This window comes from Malaya genurostris, chromosome 1 (assembly GCF_030247185.1).
Source record: "Malaya genurostris strain Urasoe2022 chromosome 1, Malgen_1.1, whole genome shotgun sequence".
Taxonomy (NCBI): Eukaryota; Metazoa; Arthropoda; class Insecta; order Diptera; family Culicidae; genus Malaya; species Malaya genurostris.
The window spans coordinates 69514828-69541079 of NC_080570.1; the positions used below are offsets into that span (position 1 = coordinate 69514828).

At 38.6% G+C, this 26252-nt stretch overlaps 1 protein-coding gene across 3 annotated transcripts in view; it reads right to left on the minus strand.

Annotated features, from left to right (window-relative positions):
* The window catches only part of LOC131440374 (uncharacterized protein DDB_G0283357-like), a 306700-nt gene that overhangs the window by 90363 nt on the left and 190085 nt on the right, over nucleotides 1-26252 (minus strand). The window contains exon 1 of one of the 3 annotated variants that reach the window (XM_058611629.1): nucleotides 1999-2318. The exons of 1 other annotated variant lie outside the window; for it this stretch is intronic. The gene's annotated coding sequence lies outside the window, so the exon portion shown is untranslated. Of the gene's footprint in view, nucleotides 1-822; nucleotides 970-1998; nucleotides 2319-26252 lie in introns of those variants that run through there. One more of the 3 variants, XM_058611631.1, reaches the window with a different exon arrangement.

Genomic DNA, 26252 nt, shown 5'->3' on the forward strand with positions numbered 1-26252 from the left:
ACCTTTCTATAGAGAAAGGCAAACCGATTGTTGGATAAAACAACAATCAACCAAATTTCAACCAAACAAATTAAGAAAAATATCTAATATTTTATTTGTTTTGCGAACGCGGGACATTCCGTGTATATTCAGATAGAAGAGGGCTTTTGTAAGAAGCACTGTTTTGAATTACATTTGCAACTACAGGAGTATTTCGGAAGTCATGACTGTGGTCCATCCGGATAACATTTTGAAATATTTAAATGCAGATACATGATGATTTGAAATCATTATTCTGTTATCTATTGGGTGCAAATCATTTTCGCATTTGAAAACTTTTGAAAGTTGGTATAAAATTTTTTTTTATCAGACATTTCCGGAGATTTTTCTGCATGCGCATAAGTCATTGCGAAGCCATTGGTCTTACTGTTGTCCCAATGTACCCGACGATAACAGTGCAGCAGCGGGTTGAACATGCAACTGCAGCCAACAACGGAAGAATACTTGCACCGCTGAATACAGAACAAAGGCAGGAAGAGTAAAAGGCGTGAGAAAGATAATTTCCATTGAATTTATTTGTCGGTCCGGACAAATAGAAAAGCATGCGAATGGACCAAATGAAATATGTACACTGAGGCCAATTACGGTTTAAATTGCAATTGTGCTGTATGCCGATTTGAAGAAATGGAACAGTTTCGATTTCGTTTTATTTGAGTTTAAAAATTTCACTGTTTTCAATTGTACAATTGCGTAACTCGTTAAGGATAAAGATATATTGTATTTGGTGTTAATTGCGATATGAATTGCGTAAGAGTTATTTGTTCACAATAAACCACGACCCACCTGACGAACCACAGCATTGCTGCTGAACGAAGGGTGGTTGCTCCCAAAATTTGAACGATGGTTACACGACTGACAAATTCGGATGTAAATATCGAATCACGTATTCATGTACATGTCCAGTGCATACCTGTTATGCAAACGTAATGCATTCGTGATAGTGGTGCTGTTTGTACTGTTGATTGAAGCGAATATAATTATTTGAGTAATTTTCGGAATGTAGCCAAATGAGTCAGACCGTTCTGTTGCAGATATTTTGGTTGTAATCTGAAATCTTTTGATTCGGTTATGTGCTGATATTTACTGGTAATGAAGAGATTTCAAATAATGGATTTAACTTAATGCCGCAATACAGATCGATGAAAAAAAGTTTAATTACACCTTCCATTAGCTAGTTTCGGTATTTAAACTTTAAATTTACGCGAATCGTATTCCTGAAATGTGGAACAGAAGAGAAGTGGATTGACTAGGTTAGGCAAACTGCTGTTTGCCACCAGAAAAAGTCTCATTTTTACTGGATACCAGAAATACTTCTTGGTTAATGCTGATCCTTTGTGGCTCGGAATTGTGTAATATCGATTTGGTTTGACCGATTCGATGTAACATATTACGAACCATTGGGGTGTTCAAGTGATGCTAAAGAGTGTACCGTTTAAAATCTGTGTACGTTATGCGTTGAACTGAACTCTGATCAATTAATTATAACAAACCACAATTAAATAATCACATCACTTCACAATACACTTTTTGCGTTAACGAGTATTCCTTGAGGTCTCTCTCACTGGTAAATTTAAAGAAAAATCTAATGATCATATCACTTATGTTTCACCTCTATGTCGATGTGATTCTTTTCATTGGAATCAAAACGATAAAACAGTGTTTAATGTTGAACACCGTTTCGATTGCTCCGAAAATGCACCATAAAATAATTTATTCGAGGCAGATAAATTGTACTCATAAATTTCATCGGAACGTCTGCGGTCTTATGTCCGTAATAGCTTATTTAAATCATTTATTTAAGCACTCGCATAAAACAACCAGGTCATAAAACACACTAACTGCAGCTTCGCTATCGTCTGAACCATCGTAATCATGCTGATGTAAATCACAGCCCTCAGCTTTATGATTGAATGTTACACAATAAACTGCACTCTGTCTAGCACCGATGATGCCACTTACCTCTCTCGGTACCATTGGACAGGTTATTGAACCTTTGACAGCACATCACATCCGAGTGGCGGCTTTGAAAGTCTCAATTTCGAATTCACAGAAAAAAACACCCGCCCACCGCCGTCGGCCAGGAGCGGGTGCTGTTTATTGAACTCACGTCTCACACACTCAGCCTGTTCCTGGCATACGGATGGGCTCTCTGGATCATTTGACAAGATACGTGCAGTTGCAGTGGGATGTTTTACTTGTCAATAAACTTTAGACATTTGCTATGTTCGAAAACAGAAAAAAATAGCCCTTGGGGAACATAACTCAATTAGCTGCTAGCAAAGACAGTAATGAATAAAACCAGTTTCCCGAACCACGAGCGTCGGCATTGTTGGCGCACCGGTGGCCCTGACACTGGCCGGTGTGAAGGTAAGCTCGGCCAAGGGGTATAAATTGAATAAATGTGTCATAAATAGCTGCACCGATTCGGCAAGGGGTGTTTGCTCAGGGATCCAGTTTGCGGAAACCTGTTGCGTGTTGCATAATCGATGGAAACCGCACCAACATGAAGCTCCTCATGTCTGAGAAAAAAAAATTCCTTCTGTAAGGGGATAGTCGATTCGTAGATAGTAGGTATCAATTTATGCACTGCTGCTGAATGAGAATGAATCGATTGAAGCGTGTTTTTTGAGAATCGTATTTTGAGCTTCAGAAAAAGGAATTTTAGATTACCGTACGAGAATATCATTCTCAATGAATCGCATGATATATTAGGCAAAGCACAAGAATACTGCACAGTAATGGTCTGCTATTTTAGCTTGTGAGATTCGTTGTGTCCAGCAGTGCAAGTTTTAATAGATGATTATTTATACAATTTACAATTGTTCGAGTTGGTTATGCAATACATGGGCGCCAATTATCGTATGTTCGAGCCCCGACCTGTAAAGATTCTTAGTGTCAGTAACGTCATAGCTCCAGCTATGCAAACTGTACACTATGAATTGACTGCGAAGTCTGTGGCAACAGAAGGTCAAATTCCACAAAAAGGAATTTAATACCAAGGCTTTGCTTTATACGATTTACCCGGCGCTCGAGATTTCCGAAATAGCAATAATATTATTGACATAACTTGGTTGTAACCAAAGACATCATCATAACAAGATATCCAGCTCTCACATTTCCCGAGCACCTTTTTTTGCGAGCATGATGCCCTCAGACGAGTCCGCATCGAATCTCGTACATAGAAGAAGGGGAGAGAAATGTCAAATTCGTGCGCGCCAAAATAGTAGCGTTGCGCACCCATAAAATTGACATGCTATGTTGAATGTGATACCGTGCGATGGCGTTGCTGAACTGAAGATTGATTTCGCTCCAAGCTGACAGGGTCTGTTGTAACTTATCTATGAAAACATATTCCGAGCCTCAAAAACTTGTTCATGCATGTGAGAGTTGTAGCAGAACTGCTAGAATAAATACATATGGGGCGTTCCACGCAAAATCAGGCACCCAAAATATATTTGTTTCATCTAACTATTTTTTTTCGGTAAAGAACTCGAAAATATTCGACACGTATTTTTTTATTTCAATATGGTACGTGGAATTTTCGAGATATGATTTTTTGAAATTTCGCGTTTTCAAAAAAGAGCCTTTTTTCAACAGCCTATACTGTAAAACAATCTTTAAAGTTGTTTAATAATGAAAAAAATTAATAATTAATAAAGAAATAAAAAAAAAATCAAACTTGGGCCTAATTTTTTTCCTTTTTTTTGTTGAAAAAAGAAGCCTTAGGGGTTTAACTAAATCTTGGCAAAGTTTCAGAGTGATAGAGATCAATACTTTCGGAGCAGTGAATTTTTCAATTACGACTCGCACGCGCGGAGCGTACCGCAGATCAATCTACATAGATCAATCGCCCATAGCCGAAGCAGAAAAAAGTCAACGCAGAAGAGCTCGGATCGGTCGGATCGGCATAATGCGGATAGCCTTTTAGGCTCGTATCCGAGCGAATTGCGCTGCGGTACGCTCCGCTCGTGCGAGTCGTAATTGAAAAATTCACTGCTCCGAAAGTATTTATCTTTCCACTCTGAAACTTGGCCAAGATTAAGTTAAACCCCTGAGGTTTCTTTTTTAAAAAAAAATGAACAAAATTAGGCCCAAGTTTGATTTTTATATGTTTATTAGTTATTAATTTTTTTCATTATATTAACTTTAAAGGTTGTTTTATGAAATCGCTTATTTGAAAGCTAAGGGAAAGACGCACATTTCATGTCTTGGACGAATTTTTGTATCTCTATTAGATTTTACAGTATACCTTATGATAAAAAAGAACCGGAATTTTTTTCCGGCGCTTGTCCAATCGGTAAACTTTTATTCTCTCAACGTTGGAAACACTTTTATACACATTCTGTCAAATTTTGACGCATATCGTACAATTAATTTTTTTTTTTTGCGTCTATACAAAGAAATTGAAAAATTTTCGTGCGGCGATTTTTATAATGGACGAAAATTTAGAACAACGTGCGTGCATCAAATTTTGTGTTGTAAATGGATTTTAGTGTTCCGAAACGTTGAAAATGTTAGAAAAGGCCTTTGGTGAATCGTGTCTAGGAAAAACACAGGCATACGAGTAGTATAAACGCTTCAAAGGTGGTCGTACAAGCTTGGATCATGATGAGATCCCTGGCCGCCCAACAACATCTGTTACTGAAGAAAACATTGAATCGACGAAGCAAATCGTGTTGCAAAATCGTTCTGTACCGATTAGAGCGAAATGTGTTCGGCTGATCCATAAGAGATGCCCAACAACACAGCAATCTCTCTAATCGGTACAGAACGATTTTGCAACACGATTGCTTATTTGTGAATTTTATTTGTGAATGCAATAAAATTTAGTAATTTTAGATAGATTTCAGTTACATCTAGAAAAAAAGTCGTGTAAATTTACGTCTTCTTTGTCCGACATATTTGAACTTCAACATAATCATTTGACACGGGAAACAGTTGTATGCTCTGCTCAACCTACGACTCCGATGTCTCGCTTTCGACTGACTCATCACTGAAAATGGTGGGAAACCATTTCGTCAGTTCAGGGCTTTCAGAGTTATTGACAGCTACACCCCACAGTTTCTATACTAAAGTTTGGCTTACTGATGACTAACTTATTCTACTACGCGAATAAAATGAGTAAAAAAATACAACAATTTTTTTTTGTAGATTTACAGCAAAACCTCACATAGTTCTTTGGGATTATTTTGATGGTTCTAGAACGAACCGATTTGTTGAATTTATCCGATGAACTCAGTTGCAACATTCTGCTTAGGAATTCAGAACAAGATTTTAGTTTATGAATCTAGTTCTAGAATTCTGGAACTGAACACATTTCCCTTATCCTAGTTCTAATTACAATTCTCGAACTTGAATTCCGAGCCTGAATTAAGAGACTAGAATCAGTTCCAAAATCTAGTTCCGAATCCATATTTTCGACCATGGTTTACCATTCATACTCTTTCTATTAAATATTAGGACCACAGATAACAGATATAAAGACTCGCATATGAACTATGTGTAAAATTTGCTCAATCAGCGTGGCGAACACTTGCAGATGTCACCACGATCGACACGAGAGGCCACCATAACTTGGGCGCCGCTTTCACTGAGCCACATTTTTGTGTGCAACATCCACTTCACGCTAGATTTTTGTTTTGCTGTTGGTTAAAATGATCAGTTTATTTTCGTCTTTTTCCGATCGAATTCTCGTGTGATTTATGTGACATGGAAATAAAATTGTCTTTAACACTTAGGGAAATCGTATGATAAGTGTTAAAATTGTTGTAGTTAGAATATTTCTATAACAGGCAAGAGGATTTTGTTATCGTTCCGGAACGTTTTGAAAGATCGCGGCGAATAGTCGAGTAGGTGGCAGTAATGTTTCCAACGTATAGCAAGTTTGAAATTTACACAGGATTTAGAATATTTTTGTTCAAGCCTGTATATCTGTTATCTGTGTGTCGCGGGTACGAAAAAGCAAATATATTATATATCAATATGCATCACTCTTGCGATTCACGAGGGACATCACAGTAAAGTGCGGTGGTAAAAAAGGTTACTAATACACTACAAATTTTTTAATGCACATATGACAGCCATGGATTCAGTACACTGAATCAAACAAACCCAAATATATGGAATATTTCTCGATATACACTGCACGAAAAAAAAAGCTGTAAATACGGTTTAGAATTGCAATCTGATACTAACTCGGAAGAGAACACATTGTTATATAAAAATTCCCAATTTATATAAATGAGTGTGAAATGTAAACGCAGAACTAAACGAATTAATCTTAATGCTAATTCCAGAATTTTACCAACATTTCCGAATTGAGTATTGCAATTTCTTGATTTGAAAATTTAATCCATTTGTATTCAGGTTTACTGTGATAATGATTCCCGATTCCAGTCCAGTTTGTTCAGAGCATATCATTGAACAGCAGATATGTAATACTACGGTATATTATTGTTTGTAGTGCTGTTGGCACTACTGGTATTGCTCTATGTCTTTAATTTACTGTTTATCCGTGAGACAAACAGGTCGAAATCATAGTAAGTTTACAGTTAACAAATCTTTTTTGCTTACACATTATAGTGATTTTCACTGTCGGCTAGAAAAGATTGCGATGCGATAAGATAGCGACAAAATGCCGCAAAGATAGCGAAACTGTCATTCGCATCGATTCAACCCCTTCGAGACCACAAGCCAGAAAAAAATATTTTTTAAATTGACCGTTACAACAACTAATTATTAAGAAAACTGCAGTCATAATTAATTAATATTGATAATGCGTATGATTATGGCTTTAACTTGCACGGATTTTTTAAGCGTGTGCTATTTATTTGACATAATGTACGATTCAGACGATCCGCCTCCTTCCGTCACCGTCACCGAAACGTCAGCTTCCGTCAAAATTAGTTTAATACTTTCTTTACCGGAACGTTCACACGCTCCGTCCGTCAAGACGTTCCGTGACGGTGACGTTACGTGTGAATGGCTCCATAAGAATGCATGTAATTAATGTTGACGGTGCCAGTGACGGAGATTGACTGTGACAAAAGAAGACGGATCGTCTGAATCGTACGTAATTATTATTTTGTGCTTAGTATGTACCCTTTTCATTTATATTTTGTATTAATCGACGCCTTGGTTTTCAAAACTTCGTGCTTTAATCGATTGTGCTATTTGTCTACTCTAAAAGGTTGGTCGTCTTTGACAGATATACATTTGTTGATGCTTTCGATGAAATAACAATTGTCGCTAAGGAATTTTACCAGTTGAAAATGCAATTGGCCTCAATCCAACAGCCGATTAATTTTTCTTTTGGCTCTAATGCTAGTTAATTTCAATACAACAGACAGCGAAGGGGTTAAAAAACTGTCCAATTTTCTGGCAGCGATGCCAGGTGAAATTTTAGGCGTCTGCGTATTAGAAATGGTCCTATGCGACCTCAATGTTTAGAAGTATGACGAAAAAACCAAACGAAAACCCTACAGTAATAGCAAAAGTCATTAAAATGGATGATTGTTTATAAAAATTTCGAAAATCTGCAAAAAAGTCGGCTTAATTGCAAAGTCTGCTAACAAACGAAATTTCAAATTTACATATCAATCCGCAAACCTGGCATCAGTGGTTCTGACGCTCATTATTTCGCAATCCTGTGACGATTCCGTCGCATTCTATGTCAAGCTGAAAACCACTATAATGCACTAGAAAGAAGAACGACTGATTTTAATTACACAGTGCTGCCACTATGAACATTTATTACAAATGAAATTGAAGAAAGTGAAACATCCTCCGAAAATTTTCATTTTCATTGGTGATTAAGACGATAGGTCTTAAAGAACGTAATTCTACATTATTTATAGGCAATATTTACTTTCGTCAGAAAAACACATGAAAATGTTCACACCTCTTTTTGGGCATCATGCTCAATTAGTTGTGACATTTCACTTCTGGGTGCACGATAAACGCAAACTATTAAATTTGACTGAACTAATAGCCTTGAGCGTCACGAGATGGTGTTACTGTGATGTCCTTTTCGATTTGTATTGAATTCGTTAAAGTGATCCATATTGATATATAATATATTTGGAAAAAGGCAAACAAGCGTGATTGTTTTTGAGCATTTGAGAAGTCATTTATGATTATACTGTTGAAAATTTAATAAAAAATTGATGACCATATGTTAGATGGCATGGAAAAAAATATGTTGAAGCGTTTAATATAACTCGAGATATTCACCGTTAAGTTCTACTCATTCTTCCACAGGTGAATTTTGAAATGGCACGTCAAAATGACTCAATTTTAAAGCTGATATGACATACTTTCAATGCGTTCTGATATATTTCGAAGTTTTAAACATGTAAGTTTACATGTCTGCTTGACAGGCGGGGTATGTTTGACTTGTAAAATTCAGTCATTTAACGAATTACGTTCTTATGAATTGTGTTATATAAGAAGATGTACCCCACGAAAGTGTTTACCTATATAAAAAGTCATGAGAGCTTCATTGGGTTAAATTTGTGTCAAACATACCTCACCTTCCAAGCAAGCATATAAGCTTACATGTTTCAGCACTTGAAAATATGTCAGAATGCATTAGAGTTTGAGCAAAACTGATGGATACACTCAATTTGTCGCTACAAGTGTGATAGGGCTACTATAGCAATAGTCATTTATTTGGAGCATGAACATCAATATATAGTAGATCTTTTTTGTCAATATACTTTAGAGGTAAAACTAAACGGTAATTGAAAAATGTAGTCGTATTCCTTGAAAAAATATAATACAATCCAGTATTCTTTATGTTTCGTCATCGACTCGCAGAGCAGTTCAAATTGAACTGGTTTAGTGAAAACTTTTGAACTTAGTGCGACGACGAGAGTTAAATTTGAACCGCTAAACAGACGTATTTGCGAAACACTTATATTGCGCAGAAGCGCAATATTTTTCCTGTCGCCCCGAAGGGAACGAATAGACTAAACTGGCCGACCACAGGTTTTGGTTATTTTGGCGTTTGCAAACCAATTTAGTTTTAGATCAAATCAAATTTTCGATTCAATTGATGTCTATTTTAATAGAAAACGTACCGTAGTTAGTTGTTTGGGATAAACTTACTTGTTTTAGATGAGAACCGTCAAATTAAATAACCTCGATGTTTCAGAATGTTGGTGAAATTTTTATCGAATAGGGTAACAGAGGTATTTTGGCCCACTTTAAGATTGATTTTATTTTGGCCCACTTAGTAAAAATATACACAAAATGTTGTAATATCTTTGAAAAACCCTTCCGCAATAGGTAATTTAATGTGATTAGCTTCAAATTGATGCAACATGGGTTATTTAACATCGATTAAATTCATAAAATTTGTTAGGTGGGCCAAAATATATGAAATGGCCAAAATACCTTTGTTACCCTACTCATTCCTAGATTCTGAACCCGAATTCTGATCCTGGATTCTGAGCATGGACTCTGGACCTGAATTCTGAATCTGGAGCGACGAAAAGGTGTGTGATAATGGATTTCTCTTGTCATTCAAACAGTTTCATAAAACATATCTTTCATTACGATAATTCAAACGTAGACTGATTTTTATATAAATTCATTTAGATTAATTCGGTTATTTCACGAGAGCGGCTGAAACGCTTTTGAGTGAAATTTAGAACGATTTTTTAAATTTCGGCATTTTCGTTGAAATTTCAATCACTTTTTCTTCTGTGATTCCGGAATCGAAAGACGAATTCGAATATAGTTCAACCTTAGAGACTTTCATTTGAATCTAAATGGATAAAACCGGTCAAACCAACTCGGTTATTGGTTACTTTTGTCGGTACTACTGGAATCAGAATCCGGAAGCTGGTATATCCAAATTCAGTTCGTATAACTTACAAATTGGAACAGTTTTGAGTATAATCTAGAAAAAATACGTGTTTTGTCTCGCGTCTGTTAACAACAATTTGAAATTTTAAGCACTCATCCTTCAAAATCGGAAAGCCGGATCCAGTCAAAATTCATGGATTCCAGCAAACGTAAGACCTTTCATTCAAATCGAAGACTGTTGAAATCGGTCCCGCCATCACTGAGAAAAGGTGAGTTTCCTCTTTGGAGAGGCAAATCAAAATATCTCACAATCAGTGTCTAACGGAAGTAGAGGATGACTTAGTCAGACGATGTGATATGAATTGCGAGATACCCGAGCACAGCAAAACATCTTCGGTTCTTCAGTCCTATCAGACTTTTTCTGCACAGTTGAAAAAATCTTGTAATTTTACATTTTTTAAGATGCACATAAATGGAGCGTCGTATTTCACACAAATTTATATTCAAGAGCATGTAAAATTGTGTGATTTGAAAACTACATAGCTTGAACTTGAATGAAATAAAAAACAAAAGATCAATAGCAAAATTGGGTCTTGAACCGAGAAACATTAGATAACAAAGCACATCGTTTAATCGACTGAACCACAGAAGCACATATCTGCTGGTGAATAATTGATACATAAAAATCCATACAGCGGTAATTGGTAGCCGAGTGCAAATTATTATTTTATTAATATGGTGCCCTCGAAACATACATTGTTTATTTTTCTAGTTGAAAATTATGTGTTTATAATGACGCAATACAACTTTCTACATCTATATAGGTGTCATTGGTAAATTTACAAAGGAGTGTTGTAATTATATATCGAAGATTTTTCATCGCAAGATTTCATTGTATGGACCCCTATCAGTCGGCATAGAGTGTCACTGGTACATCGTCATCGGTAGCAATATGCACAACATAAATAATCCGCTAAACACGTGTAGAAACGCCAATGTCACGGTAAAGTAATTTGTGCAATTGTATGCGAGCAAAGCTCTGTAACGATTAGTATGGATGAACGAGGACGATGTAACAATGTGTTTGAAATTTGTCACAATATTTTTCAACCATTGTGATTAACACAAATCGGCTATCGTTGGAACATTGGAGTTTTATAAATAATATAATTTTCTTGGATTCTTACTGATACCGGGACTCATAATTCACTTGTTTATGCTAGATATACAGCGAGATAGCTGATAACGATTCTGATAATATTTGACACTGATAATTGGGACTATCCAGAAATAATGTTTATGATTATTATTATATGAAGATTTAGGACTGATTTACAGCTCCAACGTCTTCGAATCCCCGGAAAATTATAGTAAAAATAAAAATCAAAAAGATCCCGAAGAAAGACCTCAAGTTTAATGTTAATTGAGTTCCGGTTATTATTTTTAAAGAAAATTCTAACAAACTTAGAAAAGAGATAAAGTGCTTCTATCACTCGTATGATATGGACTACAACATGCGACAGTTGATTTATGAGACCAGTTCCTTACGTATGTAATGTCACTTTTTGATCCCTATAGAAAGCCGTCGCACGAGAACTCTAGAATGATAAATATTTAAACATTTGTTAGCAACACTCCCTAGCAGTACTCAGTGTTGTTTCACTCACCGACTGCACTTATCGATCGAAGCAATTGCTGCAGTCAATGTGTATTATCAGAAACCTGTCCTTTTCAAAGGAATCTCGTCACCCAGCACTCGGTCGGGTACGACTTCCATTTGAACGACCTTCAGGGTGCTCCCTTCTTAGTGAGGGTGCTGCAGTGACTTTTCACGTCGTCCGGTCGGATGGATCGTAGGTGATTAATTTATTCAAGTTTGTCAAGATTCATGGCAGGCTTCACAACAAACAAGACAGCGACAGTGGCGGTCAGCTGGTAGCCCTGATGTTACTGGAATCAAGTAGAACTGCAACTCATTCGCTACGTGGTTTGCAGTCAGTCTTTGTGTGTTGGCACGCGGTTGATAGAAGAAGGAAAGTGAAGATGAGCGATTTGCGATTTCACTGGAATTTGTATATTGATTATGCGATTCACCTTTTTTTCTGCTTCGTTATACGGTTCGGGTAAAAGCAGTTGGCGGATGTCGAATCTGACAACAAAGTGTCTTGGGAGTTGGACTTCTGATTGGTATCAGGAGCACTGTAAATTGCATGAAATGAGAAGACTTATCTTTCTCGTTCGAATTGAATCAATTTATGACTGATGAGTTATTTCGGTTCGACGAACTGAGCCCGTTCTAAATTTATTTATTTGCTGATTTAGGTACCGATAATTTCATTTTCTTGTTATTCTGATGGAATAATTCCCAAGCCAATCGAGATACAGAAAGAGATTGATCATCAAACAAATTTTAAACACAGATGTCAAACAGATAACTGAATGATCTCTTGGAAATACGGTTCTCTTTTATCATCACCATAAATTTTATCACGAGGATAAGTAGTATCGCATTGATTGCAAATAACAGTTGCTCCGGATGCGTCGTCATTCCAGCACTGCCATGTGACGGTGGATGTGAATAGGTCTGTCATGTTGAACTACTTGTTCCCAGTACATACCGCATTCGATATCAGTGCATCGGAAATGAAGATGGGACATGTTTCTCGTTTTTTCGCGTCTTTCTCTGTCTTTGCGCCGGTGTGCTATCCCGGGGGTGTCGATTGCACACAAAAAACATTAAATCAAACAGCAGTTAACGTTCGATTGATAGGGTTCGAGACATTCCAACTAGTGGGGTACGTATTCTGATGGAAGAAATGCTATCCTGACGTCGCGTTTAGTTTTTGTGTTGTATCGTATGCATTTATATGGAGTCATACCGGCCATCATGTCAGGAATTGCTTGAACAATTTGCCATCCAGTCATTTGAAAGATGTGCAGATTTTTTTTCTGTCGCGAAGTAGTGTATTTGCAGTCTTTATTCGGACTGAACTTTGCCAGTGCATAAGCATTTATTCTGAACTTCTGAGGCATGAGTTCCAGTTAGTTATTCTTTGCGTAAAGAATTGAAGACAGACATGAGAAAAGGTCCTAAGCGCAGATGACAGTTTCTATTTGTTTACTTTCTCTTTTGATTATTACGGTCCTAACTCTTTACATAGAATAACGACTGAAACCATTGATTTAATTTGTGACTGTAGTTAAGAAATTGTTGGAAAATACAGAAACATGCCGAAATAATTGAAAGAGTAAGTAAACAAAGAGAAACTGTCATTTACACTTGGGACCTTTTCTAATGTTCATCGAGAATTGTTTCAATCAGTTCGCTTTCACATATCATCCAAATTAGTCGATAAAACAAAACCGCTTACGTTCGGGACGGAAGAAACCAAGTACAGTATTGTGTAGTGAACAATAGAACGACCTCAAAATGAGTGAGCCAAACGAACAAAAGCTACCGCCGCTATGAAAGAATACAATTATTGTTGACTTCAGGCAGTGCAAAATTCGACCTTCGATACGAGAACTTGAAGGTTTGATTAAAGAGCAAATGCATCTTGACATTAAACGTGTGCATCTACTTCAATGCAATAAGACAAATAATGTTGTTTACATCCAGTTTTATAAAGAGTTGGATGCAATTCAATTTCAAAGATAATAAGAATGTGCACTATGTGGAGCACGAAAACATTAAGTACAACATTCCAGTATATATGGAAGATAGTGCTATAGAAGTGCTGTGCATGATCTTCCCTCAAGCGTCATCGATCCTTAACAGTTCGGCTGAAAAGTTCGTATCGTTTAATAGAAACACACATTTTTTTGCCAAAATTCGTTTTTATTATTCAACATAATTGCCATCAGAGGCGATACAGCGATTATAGCGATCTTCCAACTTTTCGATACCATTTTTGTAGTACGATTTGTCCTTTGCCTCAAAATAGGCCTCAGTTTCAGCGATTACCTCTTCATTGCTTCTAAATTTTTTACCAGCGAGCATTCTCTTGAGGTCTGAGAACAGGAAAAAGTCACTGGGGGCCAAATCTGGAGAATACGGTGGATGAGGGAGCAATTCGAAGCCCAATTCGTTCAATTTCAGCATGGTTTTCAATCATCAATTCGTTGTTGTTTTTGATCGATTGTGAGCTCACGCGGCACCCATTTTGCGCAAAGCTTTCTCATATCCAAATATTCGTGAATAATATGTCCAACACGTTCCTTTGATATCTTTAGGGTGTCAGCTATCTCGATCAACTTCACTTTACGATCATTGAAAATCATTTTGTGGATTTTTTTTCACGTTTTCATCGGTAACAGTCTCTTTTGGACGTCCACTGCGTTCATCGTCTTCGGTGCTCATATGACCAGTACGAAATTTTGCAAACCACTTACGAACTGTTGCTTCGCCCGGTGCAGAGTCTGGATAACACTCATCAAGCCATTTTTTGGTATCGGTGGCACTTTTTTTCATCGAAAAGTAGTGTTTCATCAACACACGAAATTCCTTTTTTCCATTTTTTTCACAATAACAAAAGTAGCTTCACTCAAAATGCAATATCTCACAAACTAATAATCAGACAGCTGACAAATTTATACACGTATCTTTTGAAGGTTGGTACTAACTGAAAATGGTATGGATTTAATTCTAGTGGCGTCCTCTCATAGAAACGATACGAACTTTTGCCAAAAAGCTGTTCACTACGGTAAGTAATGTAATAAACTGGACAAAGAGACAACTACACCAAAGGACAACGGTGCTTCCTTTACACCAACCCCAAGCAACCCCAGTACACCAGTGACAGTCACCAACAAAAATGAAGCATCCCCTTCAACGAATCCATCAGTATCCCTTATAGAACAAAGTACACCAGCTGCAGTTAACAACTTATCCTCCAACCAACCAGCAACTGCAACCAATGTACAACAAGGCGCATCTACAGCAACTAGCAACGCACTCAAAACTGCGAACAATAAGGAAAACGAAAAACCATTGACACCTTAGATAACTTGTCCGTTTGGGCTGTTCATCTGGGTATCAAATTCTCTGCGGAGAAAACAGAGCTGATCGTCTTTTCAAGAAATCAAGATCCCGCGCAGCTTCAGCTTCATATGATGGGAAGAATGATCCAACAGGTTTTGACTTTCAAATACCTTGGGGTGTGGTTTAATTCCAAATGCACGTGGAGAGGACACATTAGGTATCTGATAACAAAATTCCAACAAAGAGTAATTTTTTTTCGAACAATAACAGAATCTTGGTGGGGTGCTCATCCGGAAGATCTAATAAAATTGTATCAGACAACGATACTTTCAGTGATGGAATATGGATGCATTTGCTTTCGTTCCGCTTCAAACTCTCATATTATCAAACTGAAGCGAATTCAGTATCGTTGTTTGCGAATTGCTTTAGGCTGCATGCATTTGACACATACAATAAGTCTTGAAGTTCTGGCGGGAGTTCTTCCATTGAAAGATCGTTTTTGGGAGCTTTCATCGCGACTGCTAATAAGATGTGAGGTACTGAATCCCCTGGTTATTAATAACTTCGAAAGGCTAGTTGAGCTTCAATTTCAAACAAGATTCATGACAGTATATTTTAACCATATGTCACAGGAAATAAACCCTTCAAGATATATTCCTATCCGTGTCAGCCTCCTAAATGTCCCTGACTCAACGTTATTTTTCGACACATCCATGCAGCGCGAAGTGCGTGGAATCCCGGAACACCTACGCTCGATGGAAATCCCAAAAATATTTACAAGTAAGTTCAGGCATATTGACTCTAAGAAACTATTTTACGCGGACGGATCACGAATTGAAGAGGCTACTGGGTTTGGTACGTTCAACGATAATGTTTCGGCTTCATTTAGGCTTCAAGTTCCTGCATCTGTTTATATAGCAGAGTTAGCAGAAGTTCATTATAGTTTGAGTGTAATCGTCACATTATCTTCAAACCATTATTTTTTCTTCACAGATAATCTGAGTGCAATTGAAGCCATTCGCTCAAACGCTGCTGGCAAAAATAAACCGTTTGTCTTGGGCAAAATAAAACAGTGTCTGAACGACATATTGAATAATTATTTTCAAATCACAATAGTTTGGGTCCCGGCTCATTGCTCCATCCCAGGCAATAAAAGAGCCGATATTTTAGCCAAACGTGGTGCTATTGAGGGTGAAATTTTGAGAGACCGATTGCTTTCAGCTGGCAAGCTTCTTGGGATAAAGATGATCTGGGTCGGTGGATGCACTCAATGATTCCTTAAATATCAACAAAGGCATGGTTCAGGGGACTGGATGTGGGTAGGAACTTCATTCATGTGATGTCCAGACTCATGTCCAATCACTACACGTTGGATGCACATCTCTTTCGAATTGGACTATTCGAGACTAATCTTTGCGCTTGTGGCGAAGGTTATCGCGATATTGATAATGTCGTTTGGACATTCGTGAAATATCGTGATGTCAGATCTCAACTAAAAAAATTTTATCCAATGTCCCAGTTCGCGACATTCTTGCTTGTCGTGACCTTCCTTTCATGAAATTTCTTTATCATTTCATTAAGTCCATTGGAGTTCCAATTTCAATTTTATTTTATGTTAGACTGTTTTCTCTTCCATGAGTTCAACCAAAAGCCAGCTATCTTATATTAAATAAAAATGATAAACTGATACAAACAAACTTGAAATAGTTATAGGACCATGTACAAAATGAATGTATTTTATTTAATGTAATTTATAATAGCAAATCGCTTGATAAAAACAGTGTTTAGATTAACTAATGAATACCAAAATGTTAATATGATTTTTGAAATGTATTAGGTTTAAAGTACTATGTATTGTGGATGCCGCGGCAAGGAAAAACTTATGTATATTGCCTATGAAATAAACGTATTTATGGAAAAAAAGTACATCATAACAATAGATTACTATACATTTTTGGTAGCAATGGTTCAGTCAAACCTGGAAAATTAAAGAAAAAAATTATGTCGTTACTCTATGTAATTTTTGGTGCTCATTCCATAGTAATATTTTTGAATTATGATGTCGGTTTTTCAGATAAACTGACGCGATTGGCCAGGGCAACGATGGATAGAGTGATGTAGTACGTCCGAATATCTGGGACGCTCGAGTTTCTCGAGTCCCTTCGAATCTCGGAGAGGGCTACTCTTGTCTCTTGTTTAATATTACTTTGGAAGATGTAATTCGAAGAGCGAGGATCGACACAAGCAGTACGAACTTCCGAAAGTCCATAGATGTTGTTTTCTTGGCTGACGCCGTTAATATTGTGACTCGCAACTTTGAGAAGATGATGGAAACATACATCGGAATGAAAGCTGAAGTTAAGACTCTAAAGAAGAAATTCCAGCAATTAAGCAATTTCGGAAATGATTAGTAAGTCATCAGACTTCACATGATCCGATTCGGATTAAGCTTTGCACACGTTTTCTGTATGATAAAACATTTTTTTTGCACGGATGCAGAGACCAATTTGACTGTAGACTAAACCATCAATTGAAGAAGATTTGAGGTCGATTTAGATAATTTTTACGTTTTTTACCTTTTAAATGATGGTATAAAATTTTTAACAGACTTTACCCTATATTCCCGGATCTGAAGGTCGGATCCGGATGAAATTTAGAAATTTAGTATGGGACCTAAATACCTTTCATTTGAATCTAAGTTTGTGAAAATCGGTCGCGCCGTCTATGAGAAAAGATAGAACACATATTTTAATTTTGTTGCACATTTTACCTCATAACTCCGGAACCGAAAGTCAGGCAAAAATATATCAACATTTGCAAAACTTTTGATGAAAAATAGTCTCTTTGGTACATTGCGTATGAGAAAACACTTTGGAAAAAGGTAAAATAGCAAAGATTTTTTAATATGATGGATTTAAATGGAATTTATTTTCTTTCAAAACAACGCTTGACTTGTTTAAACGACGTAAGTCAGCAAACATCCGAGTTCTTTGACTTTCATATCTAAATATCTCGAGAACGGTTCCTCTGCATCCGTCCGTGCAATACAAATGGTTTGCCATTCTGAAAATGTGTACACTATTCTGTTCAAATTGAAAAAAAGGCGAACCTGGTTTTGCCAAGTTTTGTGCTGTTAATTTCTGAAAAGAAATTTTGCCCTGCTTTGAATGTAAACAAAGCACTAAACAAAGGATGTAGTCGGGTTTTCATAAACTATCAACTCTGAAGAAAGATTTGTGAAAAAAATTTATGGACCTTGATTTAAGTTTCTTTCTAGAATACTGTTATTTATCACTCCCTTCAACATTTCAATAGGTTTTTATAACTTTGTGAAATAAGCAATCTAAATGAAATATCAATCAACTTTTTCTTCATTGCCGTTTCAACCTTCCGAGTGAACGGACGTGCTTTGTGTTTACTGCGAAAGCGTTGAAAACCAGTGCCGTGTGTGATAAAGTGACCGGACGATCAAAACTAGATCGCTATTGTGTAATAGACAATAGTGCTTTTTCCTGTGAGAGGTTTTATGCACATTATATACTGAAGCAGTGTATTGTTGTGAGCGGACGATCGAAACAGTACCGTTAGCCGGTGATTGTTCGATCGATCAAAACAGGCCCAGCGGTGTACGTGATATCACTGTGCGGATTAAAAATAAGTGTGTTTTTTCCTCTCGGAGGTTTTTTGCACACCATCGCAGCGGCGATACGCCGATCGACGAGGCCTAGGCCTTGGTGGCCCCCGTTGGATTTAAGTTAAGTATCATTATTTAGTTTTTTTTTTCCTTCCTGCATTCGACTGTTCTATTTCTCCCCGATTCACTTAATTCTGTGCGGAGGTAGCTCCGCAACATGTCTAGTCTAAATTCTGACCCCCCCGTTCCCGATGATCAAATGGAGACTTCCCTTGACTATAAAAAGTCTCGCATAAAGAGCTATCCGGATGGGCTCGCACTACCGGCCGGTCCTTATGCGGTCTATTTCCGGACCAAATCGAAAGAAAAAAAATTAAATATTTTAAAAATATCGCGGGACCTGTCCTCGCGATACAATACTATAAAAAGTTTTGATAAGATACGTCCAGACAAGCTCAGGGTCCTGTTTACCAGTTCAAAACAGGCTAATGAGCTCGTTCAAAATGATCCTTTTACGCGGGAGTACCGCGTCTACGTGCCAGCTCGCGAAGTAGAAATCGACGGTGTGGTCACCGATTCGAGTTTGACTTGCGAGGACGTTCTTAAGTACGGGGCGGGTTGTTTTAAAGACCCCTCACTTAAGAATGTCAAGATACTGGATTGCAAGCGATTGCATTCAGTATCGATCGCCGGGGATGGAACAAAGTCCTATCCCCAATCAGACTCTTATCGTGTGACCTTCGCCGGTTCTGCTTTGCCCAACTACATCCTCTTGGACCGGGTTCGTTTGCCTGTTCGCCTATTCGTACCCCGAGTAATGAACTGTACTAATTGCAAAAAACTGGGGCATACAGCTACCCATTGCAGCAATAAGCCACGTTGTGCTAACTGTGGGGAAGCTCATGCGGACGGCTCTTGCGGTAAGGATGCTGAAAAGTGTCTCTACTGTAAGGAGGGTCCGCATGACCTCTCTGATTGTCCCGCTTACAAACTGCGAGGTGATCGAATGAAGCGTTCCCTAAAGGAGCACTCCAAGCGTTCTTTCGCAGAGATGCTTAAAAGTGCCACCCCTCCTAAACAGACAACGAACCCATATGCCTGCTTGTCAACTGACGAGAGCGATTCTGACGACCCTTTGGAAGGTCCATCTTCGGCGGTCCCTCATAGCTGTAGGAAAAGAATAAATAAATCCTCTCATAAGCTACCTAGTAAGGGTTCGAAGGTGTCTTCCGAAGGGCTTCGAAAAGTTACAGCTAACGGGAATCGGGACCGAAGCAAAAAGCTCCTGGTCTCGGAAAACTCAATTCCGAGATGGAATTCCCACGACTTCCCGGGACTACAAAATCCCCAAGCGTCCCAGAAAATCTACCAGAGAACCAACTAGGTGCTGGACTTATCAAGTTCTCTGATGTTGTGGACTGGATTTTTACAACTTTCAATATTTCAGACCCTCTTAGAAGCATTTTAATTGCTTTCATGCCAACAGTAAAAACATATTTGAAGCAGTTGACTGCAAATTGGCCCCTTCTCTCAGCGATTGTATCCTTCGATGGCTAAATCATCCACCGAGGTCACGGATCTAATCACTGTTTTACAGTGGAATTGCAGAAGTATCATCCCAAAAATAGATTCTTTTAAATTTCTAGTAAATAATCTGAAATGTGACGCATTTGCATTGTGCGAAACTTGGCTAACTTCTGAAATATACTTAAACTTCCACGATTTTAACATTATTCGCCTGGATCGAGATGATCCCTATGGAGGAGTACTTTTAGGGATCAAAAAGTGCTATTCTTTTTATCGAATTAACCTCCCCTCGATACCAGGTATTGAAGTTGTCGCATGTCATGTTACAATCAAAGGTAAGGACCTTTGTATTGCTTCCATCTACATTCCCCCTAGAGCCTTGGTTGGGCATCGGTGGCTCAGTAATATCATAGAGCTCCTTCCCGCACCGACGTTGGTTTTAGGAGACTTTAACTCACACGGTACGGGATGGGGCTGTCTTCACGACGATAACAGATCAGCTATGATCCATGATATTTGCGACAACTTCAATATGACAATCTTGAATACGGGAGAAATGACACGGATTCCTGCACCACCAGCAAGACCAAGTGCGCTGGATTTATCCCTTTGCTCGACATCGCTACGGTTGGATTGCACGTGGGAGGTAATTCCTGATCCCCACGGTAGTGATCATCTACCGATCGTAATATCAATCACCAGCGGCTTAAAACCATCGAAGACAATCAATGTTTCGTATGACCTCACACGAAATATTGATTGGAATAGCTATGCGACCTCGATATCTGAGAAACTTGAAAGAACTCAACAACTTCCTCCGGAGGAAGAGTACACGTTTTTGGCTGGCTTGATTCTCGATACTGCGATTCAAGCTCAGACGAAACGTGTACCCGGCGCAAAAACTAACATCCGTCCTCCCAACCCGTGGTGGGACAAAGAGTGCACAAATTTAAACGCGGAGAGAGCCTCCGCGTATAAAAAATTCAGAAAAAATGGAACACCTGATAATTACCGGAATTACGCGGCGTTAGACGTTAAAACTAAGAACTTGATTAGAGCCAAGAAACGCGGTTACTGGCGTCGGTTTATAGACGGCTTAACGAAAGAAACATCTATGAGCACTCTTTGGAACACAGCCCGACGAATGCGCAATCATAACACCACGAATGAAAGCGAGGAATACTCCAACCGCTGGATATTCGATTTCGCTAAAAAAGTATGCCCAGACTCTGTTCCGGAACAGAAGATCACCCGCGCCGCGACACCAAATACAAACGAATCACCGTTTTCGATGGTAGAGCTCTCACTTGCACTTTTGTCATGTAACAATAAAGCCCCGGGATTAGACAGAATAAAATTCAACTTGTTGAAAAATCTGCCTGACCCCGCCAAAAGGCGCTTGCTGAATTTATTCAACAAGTTCCTCACGGGTAATATTGTCCCACACGACTGGAGACAAGTCAGAGTTATCGCCATTCAAAAACCAGGGAAACCAGCCTCCGATCACAATTCGTATCGGCCGATTGCTATGCTTTCCTGTATCCGGAAATTGTTCGAAAAAATGATTCTGTTTCGTCTAGACAATTGGGTCGAAACTAATGGTTTACTTTCAGATACACAATTTGGTTTCCGCAGGGGCAAAGGAACGAACGATTGTCTTGCGTTGCTCTCAACAGAAATTCAAATGGCATTTGCTCGTAAAGAACAAATGGCATCAGTTTTCCTAGACATTAAGGGGGCTTTTGACTCAGTTTCTATAAATATCCTATCTGAGAAGTTGCATCAGCATGGTCTTTCGCCAGTTTTGAACAACTTTTTACATAATCTATTGTCTGAGAAACACATGTACTTTGCGCATGGTGATTTGTCGACAATACGATTCAGCTACATGGGTCTTCCTCAGGGCTCATGCTTAAGCCCCCTTTTATACAATTTTTACGTAAGTAATATCGATGAATGTATCAACACATCTTGCACGCTAAGACAACTTGCCGACGACAGCGTTGTGTCTATTATAGGACCCAAAGCTGCCGATCTCCAAGGACTATTACAAGATACTCTCGACAACTTATCATCATGGGCTCTTCAAATGGGTATCGAGTTCTCTACGGAGAAAACTGAGCTGGTTGTATTTTCGAGGAAGCGAGAACCAGCACAATTACAGCTTCAACTAGGGGGTGAAACCATAGCTCAGGCCTTCACATTTAAATATCTCGGGGTCTGGTTCGACTCCAAAGGCACCTGGGGATGTCACATTAGGTATCTGAAACAAAAATGCCAGCAGAGAATCAACTTTCTTCGTACAATAACCGGAACTTGGTGGGGTGCTCACCCAGGAGACCTGATCAGGTTGTACCAAACAACGATATTGTCCGTTATGGAATATGGATGCTTCTGCTTCCGATCAGTGGCGAACACTCATTTCATCAAGCTGGAAAGAATTCAGTATCGTTGTTTGCGTATTGCCTTGGGTTGCATGCAATCGACTCATACGATGAGCCTCGAAGTGCTGGCGGGCGTTCTTCCACTGAAAAACCGGTTCTGGGATCTCTCATATCGTTTGCTCATTCGATGCGACATTTTGAATCCTCTGGTGATTGAAAACTTCGAAAGGTTAGTTGAGCTTAACTCTCAAACCCGTTTTATGTCCTTGTATTTTGATTACATGGCTCAGAATATTAATCCTTCTTCGTTTGTTTCCAACCGTGCTCATTTCTTGGATACTTCTGATTCTACTGTGTTTTTCGACACATCCATGAGAGAAGAAATTCATGGAATTCCGGATCACGTGCGCCCTCAAGTGGCCCCAAATATTTTTTATAATAAATTTAGAACAGTCAACTGTGAAAAGGTGTTTTACACTGACGGATCAAACATCAACGAGTCCACAGGCTTCGGCATCTTCAATCAAAACATCACCGCTTCTTACAAACTCAGTGATCCGGCTTCAGTTTACGTCGCAGAATTAGCTGCTATTCAGTACACCCTCGAGATCATTGAAACCATGCCCAAAGACCATTACTTCATTGTCACGGACAGTCTAATGTCGTTTTCGTTTTTAAATTGCACTACACTGGTGTAGCGAAAGCTGCACTGAAACCGTTCGTTTTTGCCAATTGCACTACACCAGTGCTACACTTTTTCTGCACCGATACCACTGGTGTAGCACTCATTGAAAGTTTGGTGTAGCTCTGTGCAATGGAATCGTTAATTGTAGTCAATGGTTACTGTTTATGTTTTCGTCATTTTTGTTCGTTTATTCATGCCTCAGTGTAGCACTGCACCGGTGTAGTGCAAATTGAAAACGAAAACGCCATAAGTTCAATAGAAGCTCTCTGGGCAATGAAGCCAGGAAAGTATCCCCCATATTTCCTGGGGAAAATACGGGAACATTTGAGAACTTTATCTGAACGGTCTTATTTAATATCGTTAGTCTGGGTCCCTTCGCATTGTTCCATTCCGGGCAATGAAAAGGCAGACTTATTGGCTAAAGTGGGCGCATTGGAAGGTGATATTTATGAAAGACCAATCTGCTTCAATGAATTTTTCAGTATTTCTCGTCAGAAAACTCTCGAAAGTTGGCAAACTTCATGGACGAATGACGAACTGGGACGATGGCTACACTCCATTATCCCTAAGGTATCGACGAAACCTTGGTTCAAGGGGATGAACATGAGTCGTGATTTCATTCGCGTTATGTCACGGCTCATGTCAAATCACTATACATTCAACGCACATCTCCGGCGTATCGGGATCGTGGAGAACGGGCTCTGCACCTGTGGCGACGGTTATCAGGACATCGAGCATGTCGTGTGGTCGTGCGTAGAGTATCGTGACGCCAGGTCGAAGCTACTGGAATCCCTCAGGGCCCGAGGTAGACCGCCTGAGGTGCCGGTTCGGGATGTGTTGGCGAGTCGGGATAGTTCATATATGCTTCTCATATACCAGTACCTTAAACACATTGATATACAAGTGTAATGTGTTATTCCTCGCTCAGAAAATATAATCTCTACCTACAGGTTCGACACTAACATCCGCCCGATTCTCTCGATCCCCGTCCCTGTCCACCATCTTCATTGGAATTAACAAGATCTTTTTTTTTGTCACTAACTTTTTCGTTCCCCTTTCCCTGTTTTTTCACCATCTCGATGGCAACTAATTAGATCTCTGTCGTTTTCAAACATTTTGTTCCCACACCCCTTTTTTACCCCGTTTCCCACAATATTTACTTTTTTTCATTCTCTTCCGTAACATCACCATCACCGGAAGACCGCTCCAGTCAATGACCAGCATGCGGGCCACCCGCCGGGCCTTCGTAGCCTGGGGGTGTTTCCCGCGGACCCTCACGGACCGAAGAATGCGGCCAACATAGAAAATTACCATCGCCATCTGGAATCATCTCATCCTAAATTCAATTCACCGGCCACTACCGATCGCCAGATACTATATTACATAATGATACTACTCTAGTTTTAAGTTAGACGATAATTAAGATTAGTAAATACCCTTGGCATCTTAGAGCTTAAGCAGTGTGCCTTAATATTATATTATATTATTGAATAAAAAAAAAAACTTTTTCTTCACCGATAAACTTATAACGATAAAATTATTTTATCGGAAAATTCATATTTGTGGGTTCAAAACATTCCAAAAATCCACGACATAAAGTTTGGCGGCGTGCCTTAGTATTGGTAATACCACTCTTTTATATTGTCAGTAGTTCCATAGGTAATTAGAAATAAACCTTCAAATGCACTAAAAATGGACTTATTTTTTATTCATCATATATTGATATAGCTGAATTTACGTATCTAAACGACCTCCGTATATCACCGTTCAAATTTTCAATATTTTTTTAAATCACGATAACATTTCTATCATTTTTATTTTAAACATTGTTTCTCCTCCAAATTATTCGAAACTCTGTTCTCTTATTTACCGTCGCAAAGGAATGCACGAAAAAAATAAGCAGTTCAAATGTTTGTTTGTAATGTTTCCAACATGCCTCATCCATCTAAGAAAGCGCTGATTCGCGAAAACTATGAGAAAAATAGATGGAATACGTTGATAGAGTGCATTTCGAATTGTGAGTACGTGTGGGACTCATCAGTTCAAGCAGTTGAAGAACTGCCGGTTCAAAACAGTTCTACGGAATTTAGAAACTAAAATATTTACACGAATATAAAGGGTGATTTTTTAAGAGCTTGAGAACTTTTTTAAACAATAAAACGCATAAAATTTGCAAAATCTCATCGGTTCTTTATTTTAAACGTTAGATTGGTACATGACATTTACTTTTTGAAGATAATTTCATTTAAATGTTGACCGCGGCTGCGTCTTAGGTGGTCCATTCGGAAAGTCCAATTTTGGGCAACTTTTTCGAGCATTTCGGCCGGAATAGCCCGAATTTCTTCGGAAATGTTGTCTTCCAAAGCTGGAATAGTTACTGGCTTATTTCTGTAGACTTTAGACTTGACGTAGCCCCACAAGAAATAGTCTAAAGGCGTCAAATCGCATGATCTTGGTGGCCAACTTACCGGTCCATTTCTTGAGATGAATTGTTCTCCGAAGTTTTCCCTCAAAATGGCCATAGAATCGCGAGCTGTGTGGCATGTAGCGCCATCTTGTTGAAACCACATGTCAACCAAGTTCAGTTCTTCCATTTTTGGCAACAAAAAGTTTGTTAGCATCGAACGATAGCGATCGCCATTCACTGTAACGTTGCGTCCAACAGCATCTTTGAAAAAATACGGTCCAATGATTCCACCAGCGTACAAACCACACCAAACAGTGCATTTTTCGGGATGCATGGGCAGTTCTTGAACGGCTTCTGGTTGCTCTTCACTCCAAATGCGGCAATTTTGCTTATTTACGTAGCCATTCAACCAGAAATGAGCCTCATCGCTGAACAAAATTTGTCGATAAAAAAGCGGATTTTCCGAATGGACCACCTAAGACGCAGCCGCGGTCAACATTTAAATGAAATTATCTTCAAAAAGTAAATGTCATGTACCAATCTAACGTTTAAAATAAAGAACCGATGAGATTTTGCAAATTTTATGCGTTTTATTGTTTAAAAAAGTTCTCAAGCTCTTAAAAAATCACCCTTTATGAAGCAAGCAGAATGAGCATGAAGATGAGATAAGTCAACTCTGTTCCTGCAGGTGATTTGAATGGTTTCAATGTTTACATTTTGTTCTTGCAACTGCATTACTTTTTGCACAGTAATATCATTACATTATTTCTCTCTACTCACAAACA